General features: G+C 33.2%; 2 pseudogenes; both read right to left on the reverse strand.

Annotated features, from left to right (window-relative positions):
* Positions 1–3435: 3435 nt before the first annotated feature.
* On the reverse strand, positions 3436–7066 carry LOC131610319 (putative disease resistance protein RGA3; annotated as a pseudogene).
* A 4170-nt stretch (positions 7067–11236) lies between these two features.
* LOC131612625 (putative disease resistance protein RGA1) lies at positions 11237–15305 on the reverse strand (annotated as a pseudogene).
* Between the last annotated feature and the right edge of the window lie 1773 nt (positions 15306–17078).

Raw genomic sequence — 17078 nt, forward strand, 5'->3', positions numbered from 1 at the left:
TGCTTCTTGGACTAATCTTCGTTCTTTGGCTAGTTTCCTTCTTCTTCTGGTTTTACTGTTCAATCTCCTTGCAGTTCTTTCAATTTCTGGATCAAAAAGAAGCTGATCTGCTGGGACACTCCCACGCATAAACCAGAGCTGAAACACTAACCAAAAAGTGAGCAAAGACTAGGTAATAATAATAATATTTATACTCAAAACACACAAAAACTATTGCTATGCTTATAATATCTTAACGCCAATCCCCGGCAACGGCGCCATTTTGTTAGAAAGTATAGGATAAGTATTTTTAGTATCGTCTCCTCAGGGATTGATGCGACATTATCGCCGTTCTACAGCTTAGTGTATTTTGAGTTAGGATTCGGTATGTTTTTAGTTTCATGAAAGATAAATAGCATGAAAAGAAATGAAAGACAATAACTTAGGTTTTAAAAACGGTTTAGTAAAACTGTGTCAAGATTAGTTTTCGTCAGCTTGCTTTTGTATATACTCTGATGATCATGTATATGAACATATCAATGATTAATACAATCACGTATCCTCTCGATACTGTTTATCTCTAAAGCAGTGTCGTGATTGTTATTATATTAACCGTCAGATGATCTCTCATACCGACAGTTGACATAATAACCTTTAAAGTTTGATACAAGTGATTATCAACTCACAAATCTATCTCTAGAGTTTGATTGTTGATAGATGAATACCCTTTTGGTCAAGATTTGAAACATATCTCTCAATAGTGTATCAAAACAACATATAAACATGAATACAAAGATATTCACCATATATTAATCACCAACAAGGTTCATATACAAAAGATCAAGCTAAATACATACTTTACAAGCTAACTACCTCTAATCTTGACACATGAGAAGTTTAGCTATCCATAGCTTCAACAACAAACATCAATACAAGATCTCCTAGCATAGAAATCCAAAGATGATGAAGAAATATGCTTGAGAAATCTTGAATATGGATGAGTTTTTCTTCTTTCTTCTCTTGCCCTAGAGTATGTTGTTGTTGTTGGAATGAAAAAGTAACAAGATAAGATCACAAAAATATCTCCAAGTGCCTAAAAGTAGCCACTTGAAAAAGTACCGCCGCTTAGCGCCAAGGCGGCCGCTAAGCGGTCCTCAAAAAATATCTGGTTCCACGCTGGAGGCCGCTAAGCGGGATTAGGCCGCTTAGCGGAACTTGCTGAGCACAAAATCTTCCCTCGCCACTGGAAAGCGCGCTTAGTGGCCGCTAAGCGGCCCTTGCTGAACCAAAATTCTTCCTTTGGTCTCCAAACTTGCTCCAACATGTCTCAAAACCTCCATATACTTCCCAAAGTGCATAAAACCTATAAAAAGCAAAAGAAAAGCTTATAATTAAGAGATTTACTACCAAACTAAATGTTATTTATTTACACTATATCATACCAAAATTAAATGGAAAGAGTGTGAGAAAAGTTATCAAAATACCACAAAAGTTATCAACAAATATTCACATTTTGGATTCTAACAGATGTTAATCAGGAAATAATCAAACACATTTATTGTGAATAATTTACATTCATAGAATAGGAAATTAGCGATTATAAGTTGTAATTAGTTATTATGAGTTGTAATTAGTCATTATGAATTGTAATTACCGACACTATTATATATAGTATCAAATGCAATGAGAAAGGCATTAAGCCAGAATTCATGACAGGGAAGACATCCTCCGACCAGCTCTCACCGGAAACGGATGAATGAGCATGCGCAGTTCCCTGCACCCTGACGCTAAACTGCTAAAGTTACTGCTACAGAGGAGTCACCTGTACCTGCGCCTGTGGCTGAGCAGGTACCTATGGAGGAGCCACATGTGCCTGTACCGGTTGTCGTGGAGCCAGCTCCACAGCTATGGATGAGGCAGCTGTGGTGGTGCCTACTGTGGTGGAGGAGGTACCCGATGTGGAGGAGCAGGTACTCGCTGTAGAGGTGGTTGTTGAGGAGGCTCCTACGACAGTTGATGATGTGTCTCATGTTAATACAGATGCCACGGCGCATGCGTCTACAGCGCCATCAGTTCACACTGATGGAGCCTTTCCAAGAGGACCTACTGAGCGTCATCAGTTCACACTGATGGAGCCTTTCCAAGAGGACCTACTGACAGGTCCATGCTCACAGGAAATGTTGACCATGTCGCATTCCGTATATGGCAGAGCGAGGTATATATGTTATGTTTTTATTACAAATTATTCATTATGACTCGATTGCCTATCTGAAAGTTTATTCATTATTTTTTAATTTTGTTTTTCTACTGGAGCGTCTGACGCTGAATGTCGCATCCCATAACTCGAAGTTGAAGAACTTCCCAGAAGGGGAGATACCTAAGTAGGTCAAGCGTATTTTTATAGACTTTAGCCTAATAGAGTTCGCCGAGTGCTCACTTACCATGTTCGGCGCCTCTCTCCTGTCAGCTTTTGTTGAGCGGCGGCACCCCAAGACATCATCCTTTCATCTTCCATTTGAGGAGATGACTATCACATTGGGTGATGTCTCATTGTTGTTTCAAATTCCTATCCCTAGTACATTCTTCACTGGTCCTCATATTAACCAATGGACGGTGCTGACATAGGTTGTAGAGGATCTGGAGGTTGATGGGAGTGTGGTGCTTGAGGAGTTTGCCACTAACAAAGGCTTGCACCTTCAAATGTCTTGGTTGAGGGATAGGCACGATGATCTTGTGGCGGTTGAGAGGTATGAGGATGCCGCTAGGAAGTACATGCTACATCTAATGACATGTACTCTCTTTGTGGACAAGTCTAGTGTTTATAGAGATGTTCGCTACCTTTGGTTGTTTAGTAGCCTAGACACTCCAAACTGGACTTGGATAGTGACGGTGTTGACTATGCTATACACGACACTTAGAGTTGCTTCCCATCACTGTTTATTTGAGCCTAATAGAGTTATACTAACATTTCTTTTTTGATTATTACTGATCTTTACAGGTTAGAATCGGTGGACCACCTGCAACGGTGTGATCTTCGGTGATGGTTGAGGAAAAAAGGGGGTTGTACCTGTAAGACACTCCGATAGTAAAGTAAGAAGATGAGCAAAGGTACAACATAAAGTATAGGTGAGCGGGAGAGAGATTCAATACCTTGCCCTCTCGGAGGTGAGGACTATTTATAATGTTTTCCTTAGCGCGTGGCTATTCGTCACGATGTTTTGGGCTGGACGCGATTCCAAGGCCCAAAATGTAGGTGACGGTTAAATTAGTCCTCATCCTGAAGAAAGGATCTTGAATGTAATTCATCAATATATTTTCTTGCAACATGCTCTAGCTTTATATTTTCTTGCAACATGCTCTAGCTTTTCACTTTCATTTAGAGATTGAACTAATCAATAGACTACACATTACACAACTATTGAGGATTGTTAAGAATATCCTAAATCCCATGTTGATTAGACACTAAGCTTGAAAATAGTTTATGACCTTGAGGGAAGTATAACCTCAAGACCCAAACTTTCATCACAAGACCACACACACACGCACACTTAATGTGTTAGTTGATAATATACCGAAATAACCAAATATAGATATTTTAGTAGAAAATTTTAAACTGTAAGTGTATATTAGTTAAGTGCCAAGCCAAAGTGTTTTAAGAAGAAAATTAAGTCCGCCAAAGTGTTTTAAGAAGAAAATTAAGTCCTTTTCTAAAAACATGGGGGAGATTAACCATTCCTTGGTTGCTTCAGTAGGAAAGAATTGATTGCAATGAAAAAGCTTTGGCCTGTTAAATCAGAACAAATATTCTCATAGATACGGTTTTGAGAATTGTGAATATAACATAAAAGAAACAAACATTTTAAAATCTTAAAATACATCAAACATGAAAGAAAATAAACATTTAGAAATCTTAAGATACATCAAACATTATAATAAAGACTTTGTCTAATGTGCACAAGTAAGACAGTCTTATACCACAACACACCTATTTTTGTACCATTAGATCAATAAGTCTCAGAATCTTATTTGATCAAATGTTAGAAATTAACTTATGTCTTATGCAAGACATATCTCATCTGTGAACCATAGAACTAAGTTAAAATAAAACAACTATTTTCTAATTCTGCTGATCTTTTTGTGTCTTCCACTTCAAGCTGCATATCCCCTTTGCACTCCAATCTCATTATCTATCATGTCACTACACAAAGAAAACATTACTTTTAAAACACTAAACCTTGTTTTGCTCACATTGTTCAGTACATATTTTTTATATGAAACTATATCAATTTGACAGTTCATGCATTTTCAGCTCTAACCTTATTTTTTTCAATAGGAAAATAGTTTAGAAGGTGCAACCAACACTTATTTGATAATACTAAATAATGTTTACCTTACAAGGTTGATGATGGCTTCATTCCTCCTCCTCCTTTTTCAGTTCTTGAATGTCAATGTTTTTCATATGACAAATCATGGGCCAGTACTCACCAGAATGAGGCTGACATTTTCGGTACAATTCAGGACAATCAAATATGGTTAAATATTCAAGTGCAGTGAGGCGATCCCAACCACTTGTTGGAACACTCAACAATTGAGAACAACTACCAATATAGATCCTCTTCAGACAAGTCATTTTAGTAAAATACTCAGGAAGCGTTTGAAGATTAGGAAAACTGATTATACCAAAAGTCTCTAAAGTGTCCACGGCACATACAATCCATTGAGGGAGTGTTATAAAGCTTTGGAAAATCAACGAGAACCAAATGTTTCATCCTCAACTTTTGGACTGAGTTTTCGTTGTCCAATGACAAGTTTAACATTCGACAATCACTAATTGACAGAGAATGCAATTTAGGAAAATTATTAAGAGGTAAGCACTCCAGGCTCCCACATGTTACACAATACAGTTCTTCAATAGAAGGGAGTGGTTGTTTGAACAAAAACTTCAAATTGTCACAATGAGTAAAAGTCAAAGTTAGAAGATTGTTCAAGCTAACGAATTCATGATATGGTAGAGTATGTTGTTTTGTAGTGACGCTTAGACTTCGAAGGCTAATCAAATTTCCTAATCCTTTAGGCAATTTTTCAAGCTCTTTGCATCCAGAGAGCCACAAAACTTGCAAATTTAGGAGTTCGCAAATAGAATTTGGTAGTGTTCTGATTTTGTCATTACGACTAAGGTCGAGAAAACGCAGGTGCTCTAATTTTGCAATTGAATTGGGTATAGTTTCAAAAGAAGAGTCACTTAAATTTAAATAACGCAAGTATTTGCACCTTGACACCCATGTACTAAGAGAACTTCTACTACCAAGACCCATTCCGTGGATGGGAAATTGTATGCTTCTCACATTTTTAGACTCTGGGAACAATGGAAGGTCATATGATTCATCTCCAGTGAATGATAAATGCCTTGTTTGCTGAGATATATTTTGAGTTTGTGAGTTTATCACTACAAAGTCCTCTCCTGCAACATGCAATGCAAGATCATGTATCAAATGATGTACTTTGAAACTGCATTCGGAGCCAAAGTCATGGAAATCCTGAAGAAATGATCTTGAATGTAACTCATCAATATATTTTCTTGCTGCATCCTCTAGCTTTTCACTTCCATTTCGGGATTGAACTAATCCAAGGGATATCCAAAGACGACACAATACATCACTACAAAAGTTACGATCCTTGGGATAAAGGGAAAAATAAGCAAAACATTGTCTTAGGATGGATGGCATTTGATCATAACTTACTTTCAGGGCCGGTAAAATACCATCTTTTTTTTGTTCTAAATTCCACATCTCAGAGTCTCTGACAAATTCCCACTTATTTATATCAAAGTTTGAGAAGAGAGAACTTCCTAATGTTTTCACGGCTAGTGGAACCCCGTGACACTTTTTCACAATTTCTTTTCCGATCTCCATTAGATTTAGATATCTTTTTTCTTCACCTTCCTTGAATGCCCATTTGACAAATAGTGATAAACATTCCTTTGAAGAAAGACCTTTTAATTCATATGAGGAAACATTACCCATCATCCAAGCAATAGATGTACTACGTGTTGTCACCATAATTTTGCTTCCTGGTGCGCCAACTTTGATCAAATCTTCCAATTCAATCCACTTTTCACGATCTTCGTTCCATATGTCATCTAACACAAGTAAAAACTTTTGGCCCAAAAGTTTTTGTTTCATACGATGTGTTAGTTGGACAATATCTAAGTTGTTGATGTTTTCTTGTGGAGCGAGACTGGTCAATGGAGCTGAAGCTGTTTTAGAATCTGCAGTACTGGCAGAATTGATGATTTTAATGATTATCTGCTTGATGTCAAAATTAAGAGAGACACACACCCATATCTTCAATTGGAAAAGCTGATCCAGTCTTTTATCATTGAACACCAACTTTGCAAGTGTGGTCTTCCCTAATCCTCCCATTCCAACAATGGGAATGACACACATGCTTTTATCACCATCATTTCCACCCTGAGGAAAAGGTTGCATCAAAAGCTTGATAATTTCATCTTTATCATTATTCCTTCCGATTACACTTGAAACATTAACATCAGGATAAGTCAATTCTCTTTCTTGCACAACAAGTTCGGGAATAGTTGTAAGCCCATACGTTTTCCCCTCGGCTGCTTTCTTCTCCAATTTGTCAGTAATCTCTTTGATTTGATGTCCCATCCTAGGACGGAATACAATTGGATTAGAGGAAGAAAACAGGTGGCTTACCTTGTTTGTGATGCTTCGAGAGGATTTGACAATTTGCTTCCTCTTGTCTTGCAACTCAAATATATCAAATATGTCTTCAGCATCAAAGCAAATGTTTTGAATCTGCCTCAGCCATTCACTCAAAGCATGACTTTGGTCCTTTCTGGACTCAGCATCCAGCAGATAACCTCTGACAATTAACAAAGAGTCTCTGAACCGTTGTAGATCGTCCTTCACACCATAGGCTAGATATGCTTCTTGACAAGCTAAAGAAGCAAGCTTCCCAAGCAGTGAATTAGCAATATCGAAGAGAAATGATTCTGCCATAGTAATGAGGAAATAGCATAAACTTGCATTTCAAAGTTTGTGGTTGTGGTGTTGATAGACAACGGTTTTATCCTGTACAGAAGAACTATATAATATATTATTGACCATTTTTTTGGTTTATGATCTACACTAAATTTTTATCGTTAAGTTTTAAAATAATCTTAAATAATTTTTTATTAAAACAATTAGTTAGACATTTTAAATTAATTTTTAACTAAAATTATGATAGACAAAGTTTTCTTGACTCTTTTTCATGTCTTTCACGCTTCATTTTTATAGGGTATTACATATTACTTACTATATTAGATTATTGATTATAAGGGTGTCCGTGAACAAAGTCACATTAATGACTGATTTAATACTTAACATTGATTTAGAATCAATCTATAATCAATTTACATTTTTAAATAGATTTTATATTTTCAACTTTTTTAAAATCGATTTTTTTAAAAATTTAAAAAAATAATTTTTTTTTAATTTTCAAGGAAAATATTGATTAATTTTTTTTTAATTTTATTCTTCAAAAAAAATTCAAATGTGTCTCATTCCAAATAATTGTTAGAGATAGAGAATAAGAATTTTCAATAATTGATGTTACTTTCACATGCATATATAGATTATTATGGATTATGATATTTCTCGTTATTAAAACACACAAGTAGACAATGGGGTGGAGGTTCCAATTTTACAACAAAAGATATAACAATTAAATGAAAGGGTCAAGAACCTTGTATTGAAATGATGTATTTGTCATGTAATATGTTGTTTGTGGGTTTTCCGGAAGTATTTCCGCATGCTATTTTTAGCCGGCGATTGTTATAATCCAACTTGCCCAAATTGTTGACATTGTGCTCTAAGAGTGTGTTTGAATGAGGTAATTAGAAATTTTAAGGGAATTTAAAATTCAAAGCAATTCAAATGATTCAATTGAAATCCATTCATTTTAAATTATTTTGTTTAGATGAAGTATTAAGGTAATTCATTGTTAGATTTTTTGGGTATTTTTTTATAAAATATAAAAATTTTGGACCAAATTAAAAAATTGAAAAGTAGGGACCAAATTGCAATTTTTAAAAATTTGAAGGACCAAATTGTAAATTTTAAAAATTATTAAGGACCAATTTGCAATTTTTTTAAATTTTTGGGGTCAATTTTATAATTTTAGAAAATATGAGTACCAATTTGTAAAATTTGAAGAAATAATAATAACAAATACATTCTATGGAACATGAGAGGAATTTCAAATTCTTTAGTTTTTGGTGTCATTTTAAAATGATTAAATTTAACTTAGATGAAATACTCCATAAATTTCCATCATTTTAACAATTCTTCATTTTTGTATCCAAATAATGGATTTTGGTCAAATCATTTTAAATTCCCTCAAAACATTACTTTCCCTCATTAAAATGCTCCATCCAAACACACTCTAAGCATTAGCTCATGGCTTTTTTCTTCTAAGCTTTTACTACTATCAATATATTAGGTGATTAATTTTTTTTTTTATAAAAACTTTCGATGAAATTTAAAGTCATTTGTAAATTTTAAAAAAATTGTAAACGCCTCAAATTCCTAAAAACTTTTCAAATTGAATTTTGTTTTATTATTGTTTCAAAATTAAATCAACCATAACTAATTCTCATACATATTATTCGGTTATGAATTAGAAATAAAAAGTGAGGTAACGAAGTTGTGTCTTGCTGCAGCAAATTTGTATTTTTGATGCAGTAAAAAGAGGGTTATCATGTAAAGTTAGCACTGTAATGTTCAAGTCTACGAAAGAAATCATAAATAATGTGTGAAATAAAGGGAAAAACAAACAAAACATTATTTTAGGATGGTTGGCATTTGATCATAACTTAATTGAAGGGCCGGTAAAATACCATTTTTTTTTTGTTCTAAATTCCACATCTCATAGTCCCTGACAAATTTCCACTTATTTATATTAAACTTTAAGAAGAGAGAACTTCCTAATATTTTGACAGCTAGTAGAACCCCGCGACATTTTTTCACAACTTCTTTTCCAATCTCCACTAAATTTAGATATCTTTTTTCTTCATCATCCTTGAATGCACATTTGACAAATAGAGATAAACAATCCTTTGAAGAAAGACCCAAATGTTTCCCCCTCAGCTCAGCTGCTTTCTTATCCAATTAGTCACTTATCTCTTTGATTTGACGTCCAATCCTATGAAGGAATACAATAGAATTATATTTAGAAAACAAGCGGCTTACCTTAATACGGATGCTTCTATATGATTTGACAATTTGCTTCCTCTTTTGTTAGAACTCAAATCTATCAAATAAGTCTTCAGCATTAAAGCAAATATTTTGAATCTTCTTCAGCCATTCTTGCAAAGCATGACTTTGGTCCTTCCTGGACTCAACATCCATTAGATAACCTCTCACAATTAACAAAGAGTCTCTAAAACATTGTAGATCGTTTTTCACACCATAGGCTAGATAAGCTTCTTGACAAACATAAGAAGAAAACTTCCCAAGCAGTGAATTAACAATATCGAAGAGAAATAATTCTATCATGTTTGTTGATGGTATTCTAGAGGTGGTATGTGATAAATTATTTTGAGTCATGTTTTGCACTATACTTCCACTGATGGATGAACATTGAAATACTCTGATTTTATTGAATTCACAACACACTCCTTGCATACAACTTAGCATTACAAAGCCTTTATATAGACTTGAAAGAAACTGACAGAGAATACAATAGGTTGGTAATCTAAGATGAAGACTCTTTGGTTCTCTAATCTTAATGATACAATCTACCATAAATCTAAATAAAGACAATAATTATAATGTGATAGTTACAATTCTCTCATAATGCTTACTAAAGATAGTGGTGGTTATAACACATTAATTTTAACATGTACAAGTCAATTAAATCTTCAACAACTTGCTTTAGCTTGACTTGCAAACCAAATTCGTCCAAAACGTCTTCAGAACCAGAGCAAATGTTTTGAATCTGCCTTAGCCATTCACCCAAAACATGTTTCTACTTTTTCTTCTCCTCCGCATCCAACAAAAGACGACTGATTATTGACAGGGTACTTTTTATCCCTTGAAGATCATCATACACACAACAGGCACGAGCAACTAAGGTACGTCCGTGCATCTTGCAGGTCTTAATATAGCTTGGATATTAATTATGTCTCAGCCATTAACGAAGTCCATGCTGTTGGTCTTTAAATATGTAGAACGTTATTGATATAGAGCTTTAGTTGCAACCAGATAAACAAAACGAGTCACTTACTCACTTATGCTCCAAATATAAATTACTATGAGCCGTGAGGATCCAACTGAGTGTAATAAACACAGTAGCTGAAAATAAGTTCTAACACTGATTATCACTGTTGCGGTTATCAGAATGTGTTGAAGTTGACCTTCCGACACTAATTCTTATGGTTTTTATCTCACATGCAAGTAGTTATTCTCAGCATATGTAAGAACAAGTATTTAAAACATTAGCAACAATAACCACAAATTGTATACCCAATTGACAAGATTAGCATGAATACTTATAGTGAATATATTCGTGCTTCATGAACTTTTTGTCTAAGATGCTGGTTTGATTATTTCACCAAATATTCAACAACATACAATGTGAAACAAGTGCTTTAGTTCAACACAAATGCTATTTCAAACATAAATCATGAAGTACTAGAAATATAAAATAATCACTTTTTATTCTTTGGCTACAAACATAAAGCTGAAAACATTTTGAGAATCTGAAACCTCTCGCTGAGATTCATTTTCTCCAATGAAATGCAACTTGGCTTCTTTGCATGTGTCTCCATTTTTCATGCTCGCCTCACTATCAACCTTGCCCCTGCCCTGTAAATAAAGGAAACTTTACTCTCAAACAAATCATGAAAATAACAAACACAAAAACTCATGGAAATAACTAATAGGTAACTAACCATACAACATAGTAAACTAGGTGATGCCATTATAAGGTGTCATCATGGTTGCTAATGCTTATTACCCCCATTTCAGTATTCTTAAGGTTTTCAATTAATTGCAGTTTAACTTTATGTCTTCAAACAAGAAAAAAGTTTAGGATGTGAAACCAACGAACAGCTAGTGCTTGTGCACAACATAAAAAACATTTGAAAATTAGGTTTTAGTGGTAAGAATGAGATATCAAATTAAAAGGAATGATATTTTGCCCAAACTTAAAAAGGGAACATGGAAGAAACAAAATCTTAGATTTACCTTCATTCCTCCATCACTCATTGTAGAATTGCAACTGAAGTGATTTTCATGCCAGCAATCATGGGCCAATACTCACCAGACTCAGGCTGATATTTTTGGAACAACTTAGGACAATTATATATGAACAAATCATCAAGGGAAGTGAGGTGATGGAAGTCATTTGGAAGACTCAACAGTTGACGGCAGTATGAAATCCGAAGTTTCTTAAGACGAGTCATTGTTGTTAGACACACGGGAAGGGTTTTAAGGTCGCGAAGATCACAAAGTTGTAAGGTCTCTAAAGTATCTACAACACCTTCAATCCAACTAGGAATTGTCAGAAGTCCTGTAAGTATTCCAATATATAAATTTTTTATCATCAATTTTCGGATTGGGCTGTCATTGTACAACGACAAGTTTATCAACTGACACTCTGAAATTGCAAGATCTTGTAGTTTAGGAAAAATAAAGAGAGGTAAGAACTCTAGGCTACCACATGATTTAATATTCAATGTTTTAAGGGAAGTGAGTTGTTGCGCCTCCTTGAATATAAACTTCATATTGTCACACTTAAAAAAGTACAAAACTTGAAGATGGTTCATGTTTGCAAGTTCTGTTAGTGATATAACTGATTGCTTTGTGGTTATATACAACTCTCGAAGGCTAATCAACCATCCTAACCCTTGAGGCAATGTTTCAAGCTCTGTGCATCCCATGAGATTCAAGACTTGCAAATTATGGATTTTGCAAATAGAAGGGGGAAGTCTTCTAATATTCCAATTATAAGAAAGGTCAAGAACTCGCAAGTGCTCCAATTTAGCAATTGAATAAGGCAGACTCTCAAAGGAAGAAAATCTTAGATCTAAATATCGTAAACATTTGTATTTTGATATCCATGTATCCAACAAAGTTCTTTTGTCAAGGACCATTCCTTTGATCGGAAATAATATAGTTCTCAAACTTCTGGACTTGGGGAACAAAGCTTTATCTGTAGAATTATTTTCAACAACTGATAAGTGTCTAAGTGTCTTACGTGTTAAGGTATATTCCTAGTATGTGAGTCAACTGCTACACACTCCTCTTTTGCAACATACATAGCAAGATCATGAATCAAATCATGTACTGTGAATGTTACAAAGAACCCAAAGTTTTTGAAATCTTGAAGAAATGATCTAGAATTTAACTCTTCTATATATTCTCTTGCGATTTTTTTACTCATGTGCCACAAAAATGAAACAAAAATACCAATATGCCATGAAATGAAAAAAAAAATACCAGTTTGCCACACTTTCCTTTAGGCTATGTTTGGATATCACAAAATGAACGGAGCGGAGCGGAGTGGAATGGAGCGGAATGGAACGGAGTGGAACGAATGTACCATTCCATTGTTTGGAAATTTTAGGACGGAATAAGACAAATTGTTCATTCCGCCCAATTCGGAGGGGAAGGAATATGGTGGTAAGTGATGGAATGGAATGGAATCCATACCACTCCTTTCCGCTCCGCTCCATCCGTTTTTAAATTATCCAAACAACGGAATATCATTTTATTCCATTCCATTCCGCTCCGCTCCATCCAATTCCATCAATCCAAACAAAGCCTTAGGGTCCGTCCAGGGGTTGGCCGGACTGATGAAGCACTTTTTTCTCCTGTTGGGGTCCGGCCAGGGGTTGGTTGGACTCTAACTAGTCCGTTTTTTTGTTTTTTTAATTGATTTAAATGTTTTATTAATTATAATAAATGATTTTTATTAGTTATAATGATTAAAATATAATTAAAAATGTAAAAAATATTATAATAAATAAAAAAATAAGATTGTACAGACACATTGCCCATAGATGGACGAGCATGTGTAGGTTCGGCCAATAGATGGACGAGGACATATATTTTATTATTATTTTTTTGCCTATAAGTAAGATTGTACAACCACATTGCCTATAAGTAAGATCTTTCAAGCGACGATTCTACACAAAGGCAATCTCCACCAAACAATGATCAACCGTTACGTAGGGGTACGAGACCAAAGATACCCAAAAAATGTCTCACTGGGGGACACATGGTCCAACCAAAGAAGAAAAAATAGGCTTTTTTTTCCTTTTACAAGTTTATGTATTGAATAAAATAAATATTGACTTTTTTATTATATTTTAATCATTAATTATAATAAAAAAACAATTTTTATAATTAATAAATCCTTAAATTCAATTAAAAAAAATTTATTGGCAAATAATTTTTTTTATTATATTATAATGTTTTTTATTATATTTTATTGTATTTTAATCATTATTTATAATAAAAAAAATTATTTTTTATTTATTATAATATTTTTTATATTTTTAATTATATTTTAATAATTATAACTAATAAAAAACATTTATTATAATTAATAAAACATTTAAATCAATTAAAAAAAAAGGACTAGTTAGAGTCCAACCAACCCCTGGCCGGACCCCAACAGGAGAAAAAAGTGTTTCATCAGTCCGGCCAACCCCTGGACGGACCCCAAAGGAAAGTGTGGCAAACTGGTATTTTTTTTTCATTTCATGACATATTGGTATTTTTGTTTCATTTTTGTGGCACATGAGTAAAAAAATCTTCTCTTGCAGTATCATTCAGTTGTTCACTTCTATTTTGAGATTGTACTAATCCAAGTGCTATCCAAAGACGGGTAATATCATCAACAATGAAGAGATGATCTTTGGAATAAAGGGAAAAGTATGCAAAACATTGCCTCAAATAGGACGGCATTTGATCATAGCTTAACTTTAGTGCAGGCAAAATATCATCTTTCTTTTGTTCAAAGTTCCATATCTCACAATCTCTCAGAGAAATCCACTTTTTTGAATCATATTTTGAGAACAATGAGCTTCCTAATGTTCTGACAGCAAGTGGAACTCCTGCACATTTTTTCACGATTTCTTTTCCAATCTCTACAAGGTCTGGATATTTAATTTCTTCACCTTCCGTAAATGCCCATTTGACAAACAAAGATAAACAATCATCTTGAGAAAGACCGCTTAAAACATACGAGGGAAGAGTACCTGTCATTTTAGCAATTGATTTACTGCGTGTCGTCACTATGATTTGACTTCCTGTTGCACCAACTTTTATCAACTCAATCCATTTTGCACGATCATTATTCCATATATCATCTAACACAAGCAAAAACTTCTGCCCAGAAAGTTTATGTCTAAGACGATTTTGTAGCTGCTCAATATCTAAGTTGTCGATGTTTTCTTGGCGAGCAAGAGCATCACTCGGTGGAGCTGAAACTTGAGCAAAAGAAGAAGCAGAGTTGATGATCTTAATAATTATTTGCTTGATGTTAAAATAATCAGAGTCAGAGATACAAGCCCACATCTTCAACTGGAAAAGTTCATCCATCCTCTTATCATTAAACACCAACTTGGCAAGTGTGGTCTTTCCCAAGCCTCCAATTCCCACTACGGGAATAACGCACAAACTTTTATCACCGTCACCTTTAGGATATGGTTGCATCAAAAGCTTGATAATTTCTTCCCTATCATTCTCTCTACCAATTACACTTGAAGCATCAACATGGGAGTGAGTCAATTCTCTCCTTTGCAAAACAAGTTCAGGACCAACATCATTATTTGTTAGACCAAACTTGTTCCCATCAGCTGCTACCTTATCCAATCTTTCCCTAATCTCTTTGATTTGGTGTGCCATCCTAGGACGTAAAACAAATGGATTAGACGAAGAAAAGAAGTGGCATACCTTCGTTCGAGTGCTGTTAGAAGCTTGAACAACTTGCTTCTTCTTGTGTTGGAACTCAAATCCATCAAGTACATCTTCAGCATCATAGCAGATGTTTTGAATCTGTCTCAGCCATTCACGCAGCCCATGCTTTTGGTCCTTCTTATACTCAGCATCCAACAGAACGCCTCTAACAATGGACAAAGTGTCTTTGAATTGTTGTAGATCATCATACACACCATAGGCTCGAGAAACTTCTTGATAAGCATGAGAAACAAGCTTCCCTAGGAGTGAATCAGCAATATTGAAAACAAATGATTCAGCCATGTTAATGAGGAAAGATCAGAAGTTCTGTTTGTATCAAAGTTTGTGGTGGCTGTGTCTTCTTCATATCCATACTCGTTTGCTGTTTATATATAATGAAAGTCAATGTTGGTTCATTATTGTTGATTACTGTATAGAACATTATTGAGCGATCCTATTGTTGGGAAGGAATCCCTTGATACACCCTTATACATTAAAAAACACCTCTCAAAACTCGAAAATACTCGGAGACTTTGACTAATATGCATAAGGATTTTACTTATGCACCATGCATAAGCCTACACAAGTTATTGGATCATGCTTTTAATTCAGTATTGAGTGGTGAGTATTGAGTAATAACAATTGACGTTTAGAATTTGAACCAATGATCCAAGAGTCCATAATAATCTATATATGGTGCATAGATTTTTATCTATGCACGGTAATTGCACCCCTCTTCGGATCTTCATATTCAAACGCAGTCAAATTTTTTGTTTCAATTATTTTTGGATATGCGTATCGAAGTATTCTAATATTTTATTTTCACGAGTTTTCGGATATACATATTCGAAATATCTCAATATTTCATTTTTAGGGTTTTCGGATATGCATATCCTACTCAAATTTTTTTTATTTTATTTTAAAAAAATATTTATTTACAATATAATTAAAATAAGTTATTATTAATATAGAATAACTTAAATTTATAATTAAATATTAAATATTAAAGTAAATTTATGATAATTAAATATTAATATATGAAATTAAATAATGAATACAATAATTAAATTTTGAATTGCAATGATGAAATCTAATTGTTTTTTTATTTATTTAAAATTATGAATAATTTTTGGATAAAATATATAAGAAGTACTTTTTAATTCTAACTTTAAAAGTAAAATTTAATTTAGACGACAAATAATGTAATAAATATAAATTGTTATAAATAATGAATAAAATTATTAAAAAATAATTATCAAATTATTCATAACAATTTGAGATTTTTAACCCAAAATTATTTTTATAGTAGTACAAGTGAAATTATTTCTTTCATGACACTTTTGTACGTGAATTTTTTATTTTAAAAGAACTTTTTATATTTTTGAAAGTTTTCTCTGTTTTTTATGTGATGAAAAATAGATACTAAAACGTATTTTAATCAATAACAAATCAACATTCCATAAATTCTCATTACACATTATTAGTTTATTATATCATGTGTTTAATCTTATATGTTATTAGAGTATTGTTGTTAATCTACTTAATATAAATCTAAGGTTGTGACAACCCTAGACACAATTCTAACCCTAATGCTGATGTGGCATTATAAATAGAATCTTTACAAAAAATACTAATTAAAATATGTAATTTATAAAATATAAATAATAATATCACATAAATACTTAAATTACATCTTTTTCTATTTTGTAAGACTGTAACACCTATTACTATAAATAATAATACCACATAAATATTTAAATTATATTTTTATTATGTAACTCCCATTATTATAATTCTCAATTGTTTTAATATAAAATCTTTAATTTTTCTATTAATAGCTCTTATTTTAATTTTTAAAACAAAATGTCTATATAAAATTTTAGCCCAAAAAAGTCCCTTTTAAATAATCCTTCTACAATATTATTTAAATTCTCACCTTTTTAAATCCTATTATTTTAATTCTCAATTATTTTCATATAAAATCTGCATTTCTCTTATTAATAGCTCTAATTTTTAATATTTTAAAAAACTTTTTATTTTTATTATTTTTATGGATTTTTAGTAACACTCATGACCTCTCACATGTTCATTATTATATTTAAAATGAAAATTTGTATATGTAAT

This window comes from Vicia villosa, linkage group LG6, assembly GCF_029867415.1.
Source record: "Vicia villosa cultivar HV-30 ecotype Madison, WI linkage group LG6, Vvil1.0, whole genome shotgun sequence".
NCBI lineage: Eukaryota > Viridiplantae > Streptophyta > Magnoliopsida > Fabales > Fabaceae > Vicia > Vicia villosa.